The sequence below is a fragment of the Lissotriton helveticus genome, chromosome 6, assembly GCF_964261635.1.
Source record: "Lissotriton helveticus chromosome 6, aLisHel1.1, whole genome shotgun sequence".
NCBI lineage: Eukaryota > Metazoa > Chordata > Amphibia > Caudata > Salamandridae > Lissotriton > Lissotriton helveticus.
Window position 1 is genome coordinate 1338241455 of NC_136067.1, and position 20949 is coordinate 1338262403.

General features: G+C 45.1%; 1 protein-coding gene across 1 annotated transcript in view; it reads left to right on the forward strand.

Moving 5' to 3' along the window:
* Positions 1 to 20949, forward strand: part of CST7 (cystatin F) — a 226901-nt gene that overhangs the window by 96185 nt on the left and 109767 nt on the right. The window lies entirely within an intron of this gene.

Below are 20949 nucleotides of genomic sequence, written 5' to 3' on the forward strand. Positions count from 1 at the left end.
AAGCTATGCTTTAGGTGAAACAAAATGTACAGGCTCATTCATCATTTGGGAAAAAGCCTCTTTCCGAATAGTATCTCTGATTTTTATTTTTTTTCTATTTCCTGAATTGTGTTGCTGGCGTATAATCTGCTGTCCAGTGCCAAGTGTATGTGCTCTGACCACTAAAACATGTGGAAATTGGCTAATTCCCGAAACACATATTTACATTTTCTTCAAGGCCATAATGTATTTAGAAGAAATACACACGTTATGAAAAGTTAATTGTTACCTGTGGACGTAAATACTTATCGTGTCATTCACTATTGTGAGAATGAAAAACATGGCTTCAGGACTTCCATTGTAGCACGCCTGCTGCAGAGTAAAACTTGCATTGTGACATGTTAAAATAACCCTTTTTCTCAGGTTAACACCTCCTTTTTAAATATTAGTAAGTCATTGCTATGTAGGTCTTGTAGCCCACAAAGTATGGTAATTAAAAGTGGGACATATAAAAAATGTTACCCTGTCCCTACAGTGCAAGGCCCTAAAAGGTATTTTCACTGTGTCTGGCCTAGTTGTTCTATGTCTAAAACCGGGGTACGGATTAAAATACTAATACTGTATCTCAGGAATGGGATCAGCTAGAAAAATAATTAAGCCACTATTTGTAATAGTTATTAAAATTTCCAATTTAATGGTGCAGTTGGATTTTTAATAAATAATAATTAAAGGGAACTGTTAGCAAGTTACCTTGTCTTTGCCTGATGTTTCTGTGGGCTAATTTGCATTAACTCTCCAGCTTCTCTCAGCCTGCGCTCATTGAAGGAAGAGGTGGTAAATGCCTCCTAGCACCATTCACGCATGACTTCACCGACCGTAGCGAGGCCAGACCCGGTGCAGCCCTTGATGCTACGCTCAGGGCGACCTATCATCTGATCCGACCTGAAAGTTAATGATGAATGGGTCCACACCATTATCCCCATTACCTGCCCTCCCTGGTGACATGCATTGTGAATGGCATATTGTTCCAGCCCGCCCACTTTTTCAGGTCTTTTAGCCATTGTGTAACTGACAAAGGCTTGGGCACCTTCCAGGACATTGCATTTTGGGGTTTGCATAATATTAGGGCCAGGTTGACCGTCCTGCATTCTATTTTATTCTGTTTTGAACTGAGCGTCCACCCCAAAAGGCAGAGCCCAAGATCAAGGGACAGGTCTTGTCCCACAAGTTCCGACAACTTCAATAGTACTGCTCGGTAGACTTTCACTATCTCCAGGCATTCCCACACCATGTGATAAGTGTGACCCGGATACCTAGGACACGGAGTAGGCACGTTCAGGAACATGCTGCAAATGTGCTTAGGGGGTGGTAAGTTTGATGCAAATAATTGTACTGAATAAGTGTAAACCTAGAGTTGTGAGAGGCCTGCTTGGTGCATGTCTTAGTCACAATGCACTGCTTGTCCGAAGTCTCCCAATTAAAGCATTATGCCAGAGGGTTGTAATACCTTTACGCCCTCTTCAAAGTCTCAGCAAGCACTGAAATGTGATGTTTGTAGGCGACTCCGACTGGCCCCACAGGGAACACAGCCCATGTTTCAGCGTGCTCTGTGCCTTGCTTGGTCCTACTCTGAATCTGTCATATTTAGGAACGCAGATAGCTTGCCCAGGTCCTACATATCTCCCACTTGTATGTTGCCAGCCTCAGTCCATTGTCATCTGCCAAATGTTGTTGCATTCTCCCCACAGTTGTAGTTGTGTAGTGTACCAGCGTCATGAGCCGTTTGGTTGTACATATTTAGCCCACCAGGCCTTTGAAAATCTGTGAATACTGGACATCCTGAAGTCTGCTGCCGATGGGAACACGCCATTCAAGCACCTGGTTATGTTGTAATACATGTGCTAATGCCTTACCTTCTATTCCACTCCCATCCCCAAGCCATCTCATGGGTCACTGGAGCTACGCCTCTACATAGTACCAATTGTAGTTGGGGACACCCAGCACATCCTCTCCAAGTCTGAGCAGTGTCTTGTGGGCGCTACTCTATTCCGCTTCCTTACCAGATTAGGTCTGATATCATGGTGTGTAGCTCTGCAAAAAAGGGCTGTTTGAGCAAGACTGGGATAGCTGAGACAAGTAAAGGAATCCTGGGAGGATCAGCATTTTGTTTACAGCCACATGGCATGCTGAGGGTAGTGGGAGAGCACACCAGAATGCTGACTCTTTCGTCGTCGCCAGCACCATTTCTAAATTTCATCTTACCAGGCCATCGTTGTCATGATACACGTTCAATCCTAGGTATTTAAAAGTGTTGTCCTACCCATGTCAGCCTGGTGTAAGGAAGAGAAGCCCACCCCAGTGTCTTATGTTTCTTGAGTGGGAATAAACCAGATTTGCCCCAATTAATCTTACGCCCTGGGAATTCAAAGAATCTGTCTAGTGCAGTCAATGTTGCCAGAGACTCTCTGGAACTGTGCAGGTACAGAAGGGCATCATCCTCATGTGAGGAGATCACACGCCACTCCCCCACCCCCACCCCGGGGAAATTCCCCTCTCTGGGCCTCTCTTGTGCAACAGGCACATTAGTGGTTCAATAGTAGAGGCAAATATGATTGAGGAGAGAGGGCACCCATGCTGGGCAATCTAGAATCCTACAGAGAGAAACTGTCTAATTCGTACTCTGGCCAGTGGACTTGTGTGCTAAAGCTGGACCATCACAGGAACTCCAGCCCTAGCCACAGCCTCTCAAGCACTGTCTGAAGGTATCTTATATGTTTCCGACCTATTTAGTAGGAATGTGTATTTAGATAAAGAAAACTTCATAATACAGAGACTGAGTCTTCTTATATAATCTGGTAATATTGGTTTGGCTAGCTCAGAGTACCACATCTAAACCCTTAACCTTACAGAGTTATCAATGTTTGTCGGTAACCTCGAACATGACCACTCTGATTCCCAAGAAATTTGTGGAAACAGATCTATTGACACCCAAGAAGGTTTGCCGTTGTTTCGGCACCGCCTGCGTAAAGTCCGGAAAAAAACTTAGGGTGGAGTTCTCATACTGCAGGGAGCCCCCGGTCCTGGAGGCCTGCAGGATAGCCTCTCTATCCCTGAAATTAAGCACCCTTGCAATCATTGGCCGGGGCGGCGCCCTAGGTCGCGGTCTCCCTCCCGGAATCCTGTGCGCTCTTTCAACTGTGAAGAAATTTATCAGGCCTCTGGGTTTCAAATGATTGAGAATGATGTCTTCCACAAAAAGGTCAGCGGCCTGTCCCTCCGCCTTTTCAGGCACTCCAATAATACACAGGTTATTTCTACGGGCCTTCCCTTCATATTCATCCAACTTGCGACTTCACTTGAGGTTTTGAGATTGCGGACTCCCTGTTGTAACAGAGCCACATCATCTGTAAGACTGGACGTTTTGGCGCCTAGTGATTTTACCTTTTCACTGGTCTTTGTGAGGTGACTGCATCAAGTTATGACCTAGGGATTCCATCTTCCTGCCAAGGGAGGTGTTGACTCCGTCGATCGCGGCCATCACATCCTGTAGCGTAGGCTCTGCTTTAGCGGCCGAATCCCCCACACTCCCATCTTGCGATTTCCCGAACCCAGTCGGCGACTCTCTGGGTTGCGTGTGACGATCCAATTTGTTAGTTTGGGTGTTTCTAGCCCCTCTGGCCGTCCTGGATTGTTGTTTTTCGGTTTCGGGTTTTGTTGCCATTTTGAGAACCGAGGCGAGCAAAGCGAGGAGCGGCGGATAGCCCACGATGAGGCGCTAGATAACGTGCACAGCCACACTGACCACACTGTATGCACTCCTGCTCAGTCAGCGCAGTCCTTCATCCGTCGCTCTAACCCGCTCTCCGGGGGGGGGTTCGATAGTGATCAACCAAGCCGCACCAATCACCCAGTACACCCAATCGACCTGTAATATACAATGTGATGGCCACTCAGCAGGGTGCCCTCTTGTCTTGACGGCCTGTCATTGAGTGCCCATGGTCATCAAAGTGGGATATTCGCCACACTTCCGGCACCGACCACAACCGCTCTATGCCCCGTCTTCTGCGCCGCAGCTGCCACACCCGGTCAACATACAATATTTTGGGGCCCTCTAGATTGCCATAGCCTCTCAAAACTACAGTTTTGGGTTCCCAGCTCTCATACCAACTCCTTAGCCCAATGCAGCGTGATTTATGGAGCCTGCAGTGTAACTGCCACATCACCCAGGCCGCCGATGTGGGTCACGAGGATCCATACACCCCCCCCCCCCCCCCCAGGTGCGCGTGTCACCGTGTGTGAGCCCGTTTGTAACGCACTGTGGGAGGCAGCGGGGGGGGGGGGGGAGCAGTCCAGTAAGCGCTGGGAGCGCGATCTGGGTTTTCACGGGGCCGAGCCGGGGACTTCCGGTTTCGGCTCCGGCGTGGATTAACTTTGGTCGGGGTCTGCTTCCAACCTGAGGCCCCGGCTTCAGGGCCTGCAGGCCTAGATTTTCCACGCTCTTTTTCTCCGGCTCTCAGGGGCCGATCGGGAAGCAGGTTGCAGCTCCCGGCACCGCTTCCCTTATGCAACTGATTTTGAAGGCCCGGTCACAGGATTAAGTTCAGGATACACCCCGGGGTGGCGGGGGTCTCGGGAGACCGGGACTCAAACGGCCATTTTGGACGCTCTCGTACCTCCTCCCTGCGTGGAAACAGATCTAAACCTTTTGTTTCTGTTTTCTATTCCCAACGTATCACAAAGAAACTAAACGATAATGCATTGTCAATTGTGTATTAAAAAACTCTAATCTTTGTAAATAAAAAATGAACTGCGATTATTAGAAAGATGATACAGATCATTGTTATAAGCATTATTAGAAAACACAAACCATTTAACCATGTTAATTGTTCCTAATTTTACTAAGGTTACTCCTATCTATCACTAAAACCTCTAAACTAATGAGAGCATGTTTGTGGCCTGATCCCCCACCAAGTGTCATAAGTGTAAATGTCACTGTTCTGTTTGTTTTTAATATTAAAGCTAGCAGATTGTATCGTGTATAAACATGTGAAAACACCAATAAAAACGATTACCAAAAAATAAAAACTGATGAGAGCATGTTGGCAGTACCTACCTGCCAGGACTGTTGCAATTACCTAACCCCACACCTTGGCATCGTGCATCAGGAAGCCAGCCTCTGTGCATTAACAAATGCACCCTGTTTTAAGTGTGCAGGCTTGCACACCTCTCTTGCACAGCTATCTTATCAAGTTGAAGGTTGGGTCTACTTAGCTGCATCTTAGTCACCTCTCACTGCAGCCTCCATGATAATTCCAGTGTGCAGTGAACTACCTCTCACCGACTTCAGCATGGGAGCTGTTTAAATAATAAAACAGTAAAGCTTTTTATACTGTGCAAGCGGCGCAGAACAACCTCCTTAGTTAGTCGGGGGAGCAAAAGTGATCTCCTACGAGCACAAAAATAAAAACATGGGCATTGCATTCTAATGTGTAACCCTGGAACTAATTGTGCAGATCACAGGGTGACAATGTCTATCAGAAATAAATATGTGCATGGCACATTCTCGCATTAGGGCAAACATGTGCAAACCACCATTAGAAAAAAGATGTCCAGTTAAAAATGAAAAAGTTAAAATGGCAACTAAGTGTAAGTTCTACAACAGGTAAGGCCAGCCCAGTGTGTCAAAGGCTTTTCGATGTCCAGCGGCACCTCTACTGCTTTCTTCTCTTCCACTCCATCCTTCTTCATCAGACCCAACAGTCGTCTTACATTCATGCTGGTGTTACAGGCTTGGATAAATCCATTTTTCATCTGTATGGATCACGGTCGATACTAGTAGCAGGAGTCTATTGGCCAGGATGCGACTCGAGATTTTATATCTCGATTCAGAAGCGATAAGGGTCAGTAGGAGTGGATATCTCGGAGATCACTCTTTTTTTTGTAGGTTACCCAGCGATCAGTGCATCCCTAATAGACTGCCGGAGTTCCCCCTTGTTCCAATTCAGCCGGATACATGGACAACAGCTTACTGGCAAGGAACACTCTGTATGTTATACAGAACTCTGAAGGCAGTACCATGTATCTTATTACATTCCGGGGAACCCACTGCGGGTAGCTGTTGCGCATTATAAGTTCAAATAAATAAATAAATTCCATCTGCAAGATGGCTGCACATAGCTTTTCGATACACCGCATTTCTTTCTGGTCTTGGCATTGTAGCAGACATACCCTAGGGGTGGGAACGCCATTTATATATTCATGCAGATGGTTGAGGTCAGTGTCTCCCCTTGCAACATATAGAGTTTGATAGTAAGCAACAAAAGTTTCGCAAATAACCTCTTGCATATTAGGTACCATAGAGACAATGCCTATGACAATGCTAATCAGAAATTGGAACTTTGGTTGGGGCTATTTTCTCTTAAACCTTTAAAAAAAACTATATCTCTGGTTTGGCTTATTGGATTTTTGTCATTTTGGAGTAATTTTGATTTATTTATTTTTTATATTAGATTTGAGTTTTTATTGTGCTGTGTTTTTAACTGTTTTGGTACTTCTCAATTATTTACATATGTTTGTTAATTTACACCTGTCTGCTGTGTTCCATAGCTATCAAGGGATTGAGCTCATGTTTAAACTACTGAAACCTTATAATGGACCTAACAGGATAGTGACTTTATTACATGAGGTGGGCACAAACCCACCCCAACTAATAAACCACTTTCTCACACCTCACACAACAAACACTGGCGTAAGGAAACTTGAGGGGGCCTCCCTGCAAGGTATGTGGAGGGCCTACTCTGGACTGATTAAGGAGCTCTCCGGACAGAGTATTGTGCTGAGGGAGCCCCCTGGATCTTGATGGCCCCCTGTACCACAGGGGCTGCGGGGGCCTGTGTTACACCCCTGACACAAACCTATCAGACAGGTTACAGAAACCCACAGGCTCCAGATTCAGACTAATGGGCTATTGTTTAGTTTGAATAGAATGTGCAGGCTCAGATTGTATAGAGTAGAGCTGTGTGCTTCTGCCTAAGCCACTAGGCAGAAGGTACCCCAAAGGTTACACCATTTCTATTGTATGACTATTTCAAAATGTAATCCATCAATGAGTGAATGGCCCCGGATGACTCCAATAACCAAAATATGCTTAGATCACCATATTTGAAGCCAACCCCTCCTAACCCATTGTCATTGTTTAACAGATGCTAATGCACGTATTTTCAGCATTCAAATTGACTTAGGTTATTTTGATGACTGGTGTTAGCTTCCATTGTGAACCAAACGGGATTCATGAAGATGGATTGACTCCCAGCCATTATGCATGTTAACGCGGGGTTTCTGGTTTCTAATTACCTTACCAGATCCCAAATCAAGTCGACTGAATCGTTGGTACCTGTCATTGAGTAAAAGATAATCTACTACTAGGTTAGTCAATTAAGAACTTACACCACTCTAAATAACCACTGACCAGTGATAAAGTTTAAAGATTTAATATAAAGCCAAAGATAACTGAAGATACAAACTTCTCAAGATAAGGTTTAAAAGGTATACTGGTATCACTATAAACATAAATTCTTTGAATAGTCTGAGTCTACAAAACAGAATAATAAGTACAAGTTCAAATATCATTAGTGTTGCCAAAATGGATACAAGTTGCAACTTAAAAGTCATTACAGAAAAGAAAATTCAGGTTAGTCTGTCCCTACACTAGACTAAGTGACATCCCTACTTAACAAGATCTTTACCCCAAAAAGGTGTCAGCCGTGGTGACTTCCTAAGAAGATCACACACTTCTCTTTGTCTCTTCTCTGATAATGGGTGTTTCCTGATCAGCCTATCTGCCTACCCATCCGCTTCCTTAGGCTCCCAAAATCATCTGCTCTAAACTCCTCCCGGGTCGCTTTCCCTAATACAAAATCACATTTCCAATAGGAACGCCCCTCGGGACGCCCCTCACGTGGTATCAAATTTGGCGGTAGACTCCATGATGGTACTCTTCAAGACCCTCGTTAAAGTTGACCTTGGTTCCCAGGCTTCTTCTCCAACGCGCCGGTACCCCCTGAAATTCCTGAAGACTCCTACAGGCCTGCGCCAAGCGCCACTGAACAAAGCTCCATTCATTTCGACTGATTAGGACCCCTCGCACCTGCATACAGGCCGTCCTACAGTGGGCCTCAAATTCCAGGCTCCACCATATCTATAGGTCGTAAAGCATATGGAAAGCACAGTACTTGGCGCCTCTCGACTTCTTCTCTAACGAGCACATTACAGATCAAAGGAACAACGTTATCAGTTCGGGCCTACTTGATTTACATGAAGCGGGTCCCTGCACTCTGAAAACATTTAACTTGATTTAAAAAGCATTCTTAACTAACATACGTTTCTAAAAGGCAACACATCTATAAAGCATATATTTCAATACTAAATTCGATAATACATTTTGGAAGAACCACGTTAACCCCACCTCACATTATTTTAGCAGCACGTTTAGATTTTCTGTGAATTGCCATGAGGCCTACACAATTTAACTGGTTTGCAAGGTTCCACTTAACTCTTACATGATTCCTTTAACATGAGAACGTGGGATTTTCATATTCATTCCAACATTTCTACATTAGTCTCACACTGCTATGATTATTGTTACCCTACCTGAACACTCTATATATTTCACTACTGAATATAAGACACTCTGGTGCAAGGTATATGTTAACTAACTACGTGCTTGTAAATATGGTGCTCTTATACAATTTTTTCCCAGATTGGTGCTCTCTCAGTCCCCCCTTTGATGACCTTCAGGGGTCATCACCATCAAAACACCATCACAAAATTGTAGGACTCTTCAAAGTGAAGTCATGGCAGTCCCACTTCTTTTCATTGTCTCCAATGCCTTCAGACTCTTATATTGTGTATCTTGCATCGCTGTCAACCTTTTCTCCTGTTCTCTCATAGATCTCTGCAATCTGTTTGCTTTATACCACTGATACAAACGCACCAATCCCCACAAAGTGATTACACAAATCACAATTATGATGATGGGTTTCAGTATGTACCAAACGATACCCTTTCCTAGGTTGGCAAACCAACCTCCAACTTTACCCATTCCATGACCTACTTTTTCCCACACGTTTATCTTTGTCAGATCCTCAATTTCGTGGTGTATCGCAGTGATGTTTCGTATGTATTTTTCTAGAGGTTTTCAATTGTCCGGAATGTAAGTGCAGCATTCCTGGACCTTCAAAGCCTTACAGACTCAGCCCTCTTTGGCTAACAGAACGTCTAGAGCAAGTCGGTTCTGAAGAACCATTGCCCTTATCGATTGCATCTCACCCTCCACCAGCATTAATGATCTAGCAGTACTGGCAGATAACCTATCTACGACTGTAGCCAATCTCCTAATTTTGATGTCATTCAGTATCACTCCCAAGATAGGGAATGCAGCACCGAATACATCCCCAATTACTTCTGCTGCACCTAGCCCTCTCTTCCCTCTAGTTGGTATTCCTTTCTTTATCGTTTCCAAATTCTCAACAGGATATATTTTGGGGAAGACAATTGCTAGATAGCATGATCCGTACCAATTATCTGGTAGCTTCACATAGGCATTTCTTCCACATACAAAATATACATTTGGAATTGCTTGCATCTCTTTCAGAAAATCTTTGGAGTAGTACTCCAATTGAAAAGCATGTTCACAACTGACTTGACCTACATACAGATTCTCATAATAGGAGTAACTCCTGTGAATGCACAGTTTCCCCCATTTCTCCTTGTCTAAAGCAATTGGACCAAAGCTACCCTTTCTTTGATGTATCCTTTCTTCCTTGGTCCAATCTGTTTCCCATTGTCCTGAAGCCTTTAGAATCTTCTGCCTTCTGTATCTAGTATCTACCTGCCCTATAAACTTTTTCTCAATTTCTGACACTTGACAAGTCAGATTATTTCTTCGGGCATGTGAAGTATCTAACGTTTTCCATGGAATGAACCATTTGTGTAACCTGTCTTCGCTCTTGTAATAGTCCCACTTGTTCAGATGCTTGTAATTTGGGACCTCTGGCAATGTCGAGTCAAAGTTCGAGAAATAATACTCGAACCCCTCTCATCCATAGAATATGCTTAACAATAAACTACATGTAATTCCATATGTCAATGGAAGATGATGGTATCTGATACCCTCCTCCACCGAAGCTGGTAATTGCATACAAACATAGCAATTCTTCGCCTCCATGACATCAATGTATTCGTAAAGCAATTTGGCATAAGCATTTGACCTGAAGTTCCCCTGTGATTCATCTGTATGCAACCTCTTAATTTCCGCGTCTAACAAAGCTTTGTCTTTATCATTGATGTTTCCCTTATGATTAACAGTGATTGTTCTCTGTGTTGACACTCCCTTAACTTCCTTGACTTCCTTGACTTCAGTTGCATCTCTCTCATGTCCCACTATGTATGAGACAGTAACCACTAAAACTATAAGTGAAATCACCACCCCTAAAAGTGTGCCAACTATACATTTTGCCCTGCGGTTCGGGTTGCCAGCCTCCATGATCTCAAACAGTGTAATTTTGGTTTTCTTCTATCTCCAACGTCTCCTTTTTTCCGAAAAATGTCTCTCTTTTGAACACCTGGAAGTTGACAATTTACTCCGCAAAACAGTTTAAAGTCCTGTAGGAAATAGACAACCCTAGCCCTTCTCCATCCTCTAAAAGGGAGACCCTATCATTTTCTTCTTCCACTCGGCGCTAGGTTATCTTGCAGCAATATTTACAATTCCTTTTCAAAAGTCTTTTATCAGTCAGAATCTATGAATGTTGCAAGGAGTGACACTACGTCTTCATAAATGTCCATACGAAGAAGGATTCCTTCAAATATTGGGCAGTTCTCACAACAACACGGAAATTCGACTGTCTCTAGGATTATTCTCCTTATTTCACTCTGGACAAGTGGTCGAACAAAATGAAGAGTTAAGGTCTTTTCAATCTCCACTCCTGGTACTATCAATTCTACATCCACAGTTACAAAGGGGTCCGTTCTGACCAAGATCACCTTCTTCACTTTCCCAGTTCTACGCCCCTTTGAAGACATTTGCAACAAGGTATTAGTCCAAAACAATGAGTGTTCCAAGAACTTCCACTACTCGCTCAAGCATTTCCAGTCGAAGAAGAGTTCCCTCCAACACTGGATATCGTGAACAGCAAACCGGAAAATCAACTGTCTCTAAAATCAATTTTCTTATTCCGCTCAGGAGAGGAGGATAGACGATGTTGAGTGTCAGCAACCTTTCGGTCTCCGCTCCTGGCAGCAGGAATCTTATTTGCACTGTGATGATCGGATCAGTTCTGATCAGGCTCACTTCCCTGATCCTCCCGGTTCTGTGTCCCACGGACATCTGCAACGAGGTAGGTCCAATCAGGAGTAGAGTACCTTCTGCTAGGCACTCGCACCCTCCTTGATCTTCTAGGACCTTCCTCGGCTTGATCCTGGGTATCTTCTTCTGGATCCGAGTCTTCGGATATAGGAGCAAGCGTTTCTTCCTGAGCCGACCTTAAACTTAGCCTCCTTCTTCTTTCCGGCCAAGTGGCAGCTCCAAGCCTTGTTCTCCTATTTCTCGCCCTCACACTCGGTTCTTGATTGCTCTGGTACTGATCTGTGTCTGAGTCGTATTCACTGCAGCTCTCTCCTTCAGTTGCGTCTTCAGTCTCACTGCCGTCCTGTCTTCTCTCCTCTTCTGGATCCGATGCGTTCCCACCTTCTTCCGACACCCCCTCAGCTGATCCAATCCCCTCTTGTGACTCTTCTTCCACGACTGAACTTTCGTCTGGGATAGGAGCTGTTTCTTCTAGAGGTGCTGGAACTCTTCGAGTATGGGATGCATGAATCCAATTGGGCAGCCCTCCACACTTCACCTCGGTGTTCGTGATCAGGATTACCTGAAAGGGCCCACGCCAGCGTACATCTAGGCAGTTCTTCCGGACGTGCTTCTTGACCAGCACCCAATCCCCTGGGTTCAGATCATGACACAGATTCCTTGATGCTGGAACTTCAGCCGCCTGCACCTGAAGGGACACAGAATGGATGGCGTCAGACAGTCCCTTACAATAATCCAAGATCAGATCATCTGTGATATTCAATAGGGCAGCAGTTGGAACTGTAGGAAGTCTCATGGCCCTCCCCATCAGAATCTCGTGTGGCGAGAGACCTGTCCTCCTGTCAGGTGTGCTGCGCATGCTCATGAGCACTAAAGGAAGAGCATCTGGCCAACTCAAAGATGTGGATGCACAAACTTTAGCCAATCTATTCTTCAGAGTGCCGTTTACTTGTTCCACAATCCCTGAGGCTTCTGGTCGATAACTACAATGCAGTTTCTGATCGATCTTTAATGTGGAGCACAACATCTTCACTATTTCGCTGTTAAAATGTTTTCCTCTGTCCGATTCCAGAGAGGCAGGCACCCCGAAGCGCGGTATCAGCTCCCTGAGCAACAATTTAGCTACTGTGAGTGTATCGCACCTACGTGTAGGGTACGCTTCAACCCATCTGGAAAATATACATACAACCACCAACACATACCTAAGGCGGTTAACTCTTGGCATTTCAATAAAGTCTAATTGCATTCTATTGAAAGGCCCCCCCGACCTCCCAATGTGACTCAGTGTGACTGGTGTCCTTTTGCCTATGTTCAGTTGTTGGCAGGTAACACATCGCTTGCATACGGATTCTGCTGCTATTCTAAATTTAGGGCAATACCAAGTCTGCCTAAACACTCATCATAGCGTCTCTTCCTAGGTGCACTGGACCATGTATTTGCCTTGCCATGGGATTCGCTAGTTCCTCAGGTAACACAGCCCTCCCATCTGCTGAAATCCAAAAATCCATCTTGCTTCTCACGCAACCTGCTATTTCCCATGCCTTTTTCTCTGCTTCAGGTGCGTTCTCCTGCATCACTCTTAAATCCTCCCAAGTGTCTACAGTTTCCAACATCATGCTTAATTCTGTCTTTTCTTCAGCACCATCAATTTCCACCTTTGAGAAAGAATAATCTTGTTCCGCACAATAGCGTGCGACCTCATCAGCGTACCTGTTGCCTTGTGATACAAAATCTGTATTCTTAGTATGAGCTACACATTTTACTATTGCTATGGCAACTGGACCTTGTAATGCTTCTAACAACAATCGCACAAATTCTCCATTTCGAATGGGCGAACCAGAGGAGGTCATGTAACCTCTCTGAGACCACAACTGCCCGAAATCTTGAACCACACCGAAACCATATTGGCTGTCAGTGTATATGGTGACTCTCTTTCCGTTTCCTGCTATGCAGGCACGAGTTAGGGCAATCATTTCTGCTACCTGTGCGGAATGTACTCCTTCCAGGCAAGCGGCTTCCACAACTCCAGTAATGGTACAAACAGCATAAGCTGCTCTCAACCGACCAGTATCGTCTCTTAAACATGAGCCATCGACAAAGTAAATCTCATCAGGGTCAGACAACGGCTCATCCACAATATCTGGTCTGGGTTTCGTGCATAGTTCAGTCACATCAAGGCAATCGTGGTCTTCACATCCTTCGCCTTCTATTACAGTAGGTAATGGCATCAAAGTAGCAGGATTCAAGACAGAGCATCTCCTGAGGGTCACGTTCTCCGCGGCAAGGATAACGTGCTCGTAGCGCGTGAGCCTGCTATTGGTCCGATGCTGCGTCTTCGTCCTGGTCATTAACAATTCTACAGAATGCGGTACATACACCACTAACGGGTGTCCCATCACTATACTCTCACTCCTTTCAATGCTGACACCCGTTGCAGCAACGGATTTGAGACATCCGGGCAACGCTGCGGCTACCGGATCTAATGTAGCCGAAAAGTATGCAACTGGTCTACGGGCATTTCCGTGGGTCTGTGCCAAGACTGACAAAGCACATCCCTCCCTCTCACAGCAATAGAGTGAAAATGATTTCTCGTAGTCGGGCATCCCCAGAGCCGGAGCACGACACAAGTCGTCTCTCAGCTGCAAGAACGCCACTAGGCATTCGTCGTCCCATGGTACCGGATCACTCACCTCCTTGTGCGTCAGTTTCTGTAAGGGTTTTGCTTTCAGTGAAAAGTTAACTATCCACTGTCGACAATAACCAACCATTCCTAGAAACATCCGAACTTCTCTCTGTGTCGTAGGCGCATTCATCTTCATTATCGCCTCAATCCTCTCTGGGGACACCTTGCGTTTTCCCTTTTCTAACCGGTGTCCCAAATACTGCACTTCGGTCAGACAGTACTGTAACTTGCTCGGGGATACCTTATGTCCATTTTCAGCTAAATGGTTCAATAAGGCAATGGAATCTACTTTACAAGCTTCCTCAGTCTCTGACGCAACAAGTAGATCATCTATGTACTGGACCAGAACCGAATTCTGCGGCAGTACTAGATTTTCGAGATTCTTCTTCAACAACTGGTTGAAGATAGATGGGCTGTCTGTGAATCCTTGTGGGATTCGACACCATGTTAAAACGCGATCTTCCATTTTAAAAGCGAAAAGGTATCTGCTCTCTTCATCCAATGGGATTGAAAAGAAGGCCTGGCAAAGATCTATCACTGTGAACCATTCTGCTTGACATGGTATTTGAAACAGTATCACTGATGGATTCGGTACCACTGGACAACATGAAACGACTATATTGTTAATTTTTCGTAAATTCTGAACTATCCTGAACTTCCCGCTAGGTTTCTGCAAACCCATAATCGGGGAGTTACAAGGACTACCCATGATTTCTTTTAGTATTCCCTGCTGAATCATTGACTCGATCACGGGCTTTATTCCTGCAATCGTTTCTTGGGACAATTTGTATTGCGGTGTTCTGGGAAACTCAGCACTTGGCTTTACCATGATTTTTACTGGTTCTACCCCTTTAATCAATCTCATTTCCTCACCCGTGAAATCCCATACCTCTGATGCCACTGCATCTCGCAGGTCCTGGGGAAGATCTTCCACAGTCAGAGTAGGATATAGTTCTATACAAGATTTGGAATTGGCTACCCTAAAGGTAGCGTCGTCATCTGTAGTCTGTACCTCCACCCCTTGCGGGGTGCAGTATATTGTGCAGTTCAATTTGCACAACAGATCCCTTCCTAACAGACATACCGGACTCGAATCACATACCACAAACTGATGTTCATTCATATGGTTTCCTATTTTCACAGACACTGGTTCAGTCAGAGGACTAGTCATCCTTTTGTTTGCAACTCCTACCACTTGAATTGTTTCCCCTGACATCGGTAAATCTGGAACCACCACTGATCTCAACGTTGATCGAGTAGCTCCAGTATCCACCAAGAACGTTGTAGGACATCCTGCCACTTCTGCCTCCACAAACGGCCCTCTCTGATCCACCTCTAGGACTGCCCCAAGGGTACAGTCCTCTTCTCCACTCACACGTTGTCCTGTCAATGGATCAATATAATAACACTTTTCTTCCTCGATAAAGAGAGGCATTTGTTTAAAGACCTTTCCCCCTGTCGCTATTTTCGGTGGCTGTGGGAACTGGGCCCGTGGAGCCGAAGTCCCCCCTTTGGCCACCTTGCTTCCTGGAACTGTCACCTTTGGAGCTGGAACTTCTTGAACCTGCTCTTCTACTTCTAGCTCTCCATTTTCAGGGTTAAAGGGACACTCGCGTCGCCAATGTCCCACCTGGTGACACTGGTGGCACTTTGTCGTTTTCTTTAAAGTGGCAAAATCTATTCTAGGTCTCTGACTTTCTTCACTATCCTTGTTCTGACCATTCGACTTCCGTCCCATTGTCCCCGTTCCCTGTTTCTGCTGTCCGCCCTTCCCGGCTGACTGCATTTGCACCACCATCAATTTCTCCTTGAGATTCTTGGCTTTAGAATCTATTTCGTCACTACAGTATCTCGCATATCGCAGGATCTCATCTAGTGGTTTGTTTTGCCAACATATTAAATGTTGCTGAATCATCAAACCAATATCAGGTCTCAACCGCAAGACAAACTTTGACACAAACTGCCCTATATCTTTGGGATCCATTACATCGAGTCCACTGTATTGCTTGAATGTTTTCAACAACCTCTCATAAAACTCATGAACGGTCTCCTTTGGTTCTTGTCTCGTTCGGTCTATTTTTACCCAATCTATGTCCTGTGGTGGTACCTTATCTTTCAGCCAAGCTATTACCCTTTCATACTTTTGCATGACAATCTCGGATGGTCCATTAGTCCGAGCATCCCTCACTGGTTCAGTATTCGGCCATTCAACACTAGTCTTGCATGGTGTCCATAAATCGGATCGAACCACGATGTCAAACAACATGTTCAAATCAATCCACAATACCTTCGAGATCTTTAAAAACCTTTCTACCTGCTTATACCACTCTACTGGATTGTCCCTTAACTTCGGAAATGAGTTGGTAAACGCAGCTAAGTCTCCTCTACTCCAGGGCACATGTACATAATTTCCGTTTGATATTTCTCGCAAAGGGAATGCCTCCATCTGCATTACCCTTCCCTCTGGGGTCATCACACTTGTACTCCGCCTAACAGTGCCCTTCTTCGACCACCTCTCTTCCCATTTGTCCAGTTCTCTCCACACCCTTATTCCTGATACCAATTCTCTTATGTGTGTTTTTAATCCGGTAGTTCTCTTCTCATCTAGGTCTTGGTCCGAGTACTGCAATCTGTGGTTACTCTGCAATGCCCTTGTCCTAGATAAATCTACGGCGTACCTGTCTGCCAAATTGGTCAGTTTCTCATGAAACGCTCTAGCTTTCCTAGTAATATCCTTTGCCATGAACAACAGCTCATCCTGTTCATACAATTCTATCCTTTCCAAAGGCAATGTACCATCAATTATCTCATCGACATCTGATTTTAAACTGGTGACATCAAGTCTCTTTGCCTTAATTGCAGCTTTCAACACACTAGATTGAGGTACTCCATCCACATCTCTCCCATCCCAGCTCCGAGTTCTGCGTTTAGGCTCCGGTGAGTTCTGCGGAGTCTTCCCATGCTCCCACCTCTCTAGATCCCAGGCTTTTCCATCCTCTCGGGGTGGGTGGTGAAATACTCCATTGCTTCTCATATTCCCACCTTCCCCGTTCTGCCTGTTTTCTCTGGATGTATAGTAAGGCATTCCATTGCTCCCCCTTTCCTCACTATTTCCCTGTGATTCCTGATTACTCGAGGCATGGCGGGACCTATCACTGTTCTCCTTTCTCCAATGTTGGACGTCTTCTCCGAGTGCATGATGTAGGTACCTAAACCTATTCTGAAAAGCATGTACCATTTGGTCTCCACCTTTCTCCCAGAGACGGGACATCTCCTCACACTCTACACTCCTACTATTTTGCTCCTGCTGTTCTCTCTCATCCGTAGGACGTGTAACTCCTCTCTTCTCCTGACTTTGACCTTCCCGCCCCTGACTGCTTTCGCTGGCCCCACAATGAGATACAGTCCCGTTACCTCTGTTTTCCCACTCTGGTTCTGTTCTTGACCTGTTACTCGGGGTTACTGCAGACCCATCCCATTCCCTCAAATCAGCTCTTAATTCTGTATAGGACTTTGGCCGCGGTCCCCTTAGGTCCATCGGTCCTCTCTGACCTCCCTGTCCTGAGTTGGGACCTACAGTTGTATCTAATGGGGTGTTCCACGTTACCGATCCTGGCAATTGCTTCCATGCATTTGTCGTGTTATTCCTCCTTTCCATCTCAATCCTTTCTCTATCTAACTGTGCCTGCTCTTCCCCTCTCCCCTGATCTGGATTGTAAATCGACACTATAGGTCCTATAGTAGCAGGTACTTGAAGAGCATCCGGTAATCCAAAAGACTCAACCTTTTCGGTGTTTGGCGTCTTTTGTACCACAAACCTTCCCACTACACTCTGTACTGTGCTATTTTGAGGTGTCTCCTCGCCTTTAATAGGTGTCCATTCCGATATAGGGAGTGGTGTAAACCCCTCTATGGCAGTCCCATCTTCCCTTGCAAGTCCTCTATCTTCAATTTCCCCAACTCTCGGAGGAGGTCTGTCTATCAACAATCTGTTTATCACATTGTCCTCCGACTCGCTCTCCTCATCCTCTTCCATGAGGTTCTTCCCACCTACTACCTCCCTCATTGGATACAACTTCTCTACCTCAATAGCCTGTACCCTCCATCTCTTTGCTTGCTCATCCCATTTAGAATCTCGCACTGCTCTTACCGATCGAGTCAATCTTTGTTGACGCCTGTTCAAATTTCTATCGTGTGCCGCCCTAATCCATGCATTAAGGGCCTCAAACTGGGTTGGTCTAGGTGAGGGTTTCAATGAAGACATGGTTGCTTTTAGCCGATGTAACACCTCTAACTTAAACGTCCCGTACTTCGGGAACTGCATCTCCTCATTTCCTTCCGTAAGCTTATTCCATGCCCCAATCCACAATATCGTATGCAACCCCACATTCGCTGCCATATAATGAGCTGGTGTACCCTCCGGCGGTGCCTCTTCCCCATAATAATGTTCACTTCTTTTTCTTTTAAAAATCCCTTTCAAACACTTAAAGCACTTCATGATTTCTCTTTTCTCCGCGTTTGTTTACTTCCTGATGACAATCTACCAATCACCGCGCTGTTCTCGCTAACTGGCCTATCCGATCGCGGCTGCCCTCCGACGTCACCCTAGCCGCCCAACCAGAGCGCGGCTCCAGCTAACGTCACACCAACCGCTCAATCACAGCGCGGCTCTACCCGACGTCACCCGTCCCCCTTTGCAGCAGTTCCCCTCCTTTTTCAGCTCGTCTCCTCGGTCATGCATGCATCTCATTCATACTCTGAAAAATGATTACTTCCGTCCAAGCGATCACCTTTCTTGACTGTACGCCCACAGTCTTTCTGTAGTTGTCACCTTAACTTGACGAAATGTCTTTCCGTTTACGTCCAGACAATCGCCTTCTCTGATAGGTTGCTTACACACAGTAACTTTCGACCAGCGTCCGTTACTCATACACTCACTCTTACACTCCCCCTATCTCGGTCCCACGGCGGTCAATGGTACCTCATGACTTCCGTACTATGGTCGACAACTACTCTGGATGTTCGATACACCCAAAACCACTTAAGCTCTGGCCTGAACTTAAGATTTGCCAGTTCAACCGTTTACCAGGTAACCAGTTCACCAGGTTGCGCGCGCTCACAACCTTCTCACAATCACGCTACAGGCATTCAACTCCGCAAGACATTACGCTACAAATACAACACAAAACACCGCAATCTGTTCACGCATGACCCTTGTTATACTCACTCTCCTCCGATACTGCTGCTTTTCTCGCACCGTCTGCACCTTCGGCTCACGATTCTTCCGCTGCTCGTCTCTCGATGTCTAGGGGCCTTGGGGTAAACTAACCTCTCTAGATTACCTTCCTCAAGAAGATAACCATCCTAAACTGCTACCAACTGTTAACGCTGGGTTTCTGGTTTCTAATTACCTTACCAGATCCCAAATCAAGTCGACTGAATCGTTGGTACCTGTCATTGAGTAAAAGATAATCTACTACTAGGTTAGTCAATTAAGAACTTACACCACTCTAAATAACCACTGACCAGTGATAAAGTTTAAAGATTTAATATAAAGCCAAAGATAACTGAAGATACAAACTTCTCAAGATAAGGTTTAAAAGGTATACTGGTATCACTATAAACATAAATTCTTTGAATAGTCTGAGTCTACAAAACAGAATAATAAGTACAAGTTCAAATATCATTAGTGTTGCCAAAATGGATACAAGTTGCAACTTAAAAGTCATTACAGAAAAGAAAATTCAGGTTAGTCTGTCCCTACACTAGACTAAGTGACATCCCTACTTAACAAGATCTTTACCCCAAAACGGTGTCAGCCGTGGTGACTTCCTAAGAAGATCACACACTTCTCTTTGTCTCTTCTCTGATAATGGGTGTTTCCTGATCAGCCTATCTGCCTACCCATCCGCTTCCTTAGGCTCCCAAAATCATCTGCTCTAAACTCCTCCCGGGTCGCTTTCCCTAATACAAAATCACATTTCCAATAGGAACGCCCCTCGGGACGCCCCTCACGTGGTATCAAATTTGGCGGTAGACTCCATGATGGTACTCTTCAAGACCCTCGTTAAAGTTGACCTTGGTTCCCAGGCTTCTTCTCCAACGCGCCGGTACCCCCTGAAATTCCTGAAGACTCCTACAGGCCTGCGCCAAGCGCCACTGAACAAAGCTCCATTCATTTCGACTGATTAGGACCCCTCGCACCTGCATACAGGCCGTCCTACAGTGGGCCTCAAATTCCAGGCTCCACCATATCTATAGGTCGTAAAGCATATGGAAAGCACAGTACTTGGCGCCTCTCGACTTATTCTCTAACGAGCACATTACAGATCAAAGGAACAACGTTATCAGTTCGGGCCTACTTGATTTACATGAAGTGGGTCCCTGCACTCTGAAAACATTTAACTTGATTTAAACAGCATTCTTAACTAACATACGTTTCTAAAAGGCAACACATCTATAAAGCATATATTTCAATACTAAATTCGATAATACATTTTGGAAGAACCACGTTAACCCCACCTCACATTATTTTAGCAGCACGTTTAGATTTTCTGTGAATTGCCATGAGGCCTACACAATTTAACTGGTTTGCAAGGTTCCACTTAACTCTTACATGATTCCTTTAACATGAGAACGTGAGATTTTCATATTCATTCCAACATTTCTACATTAGTCTCACACTGCTATGATTATTGTTACCCTACCTGAACACTCTATATATTTCACTACTGAATATAAGACACTCTGGTGCAAGGTATATGTTAACTAACTACGTGCTTGTAAATATGGTGCTCTTATACAATTTTTTCCCAGATTGGTGCTCTCTCATGCATAATCTCACTCCCTTGTACATATTTTTCCCTTCACTCACAACTACCCTCTTTTCCTTTCTAAAACAGTCTGGCCAACTTCAAGGGTT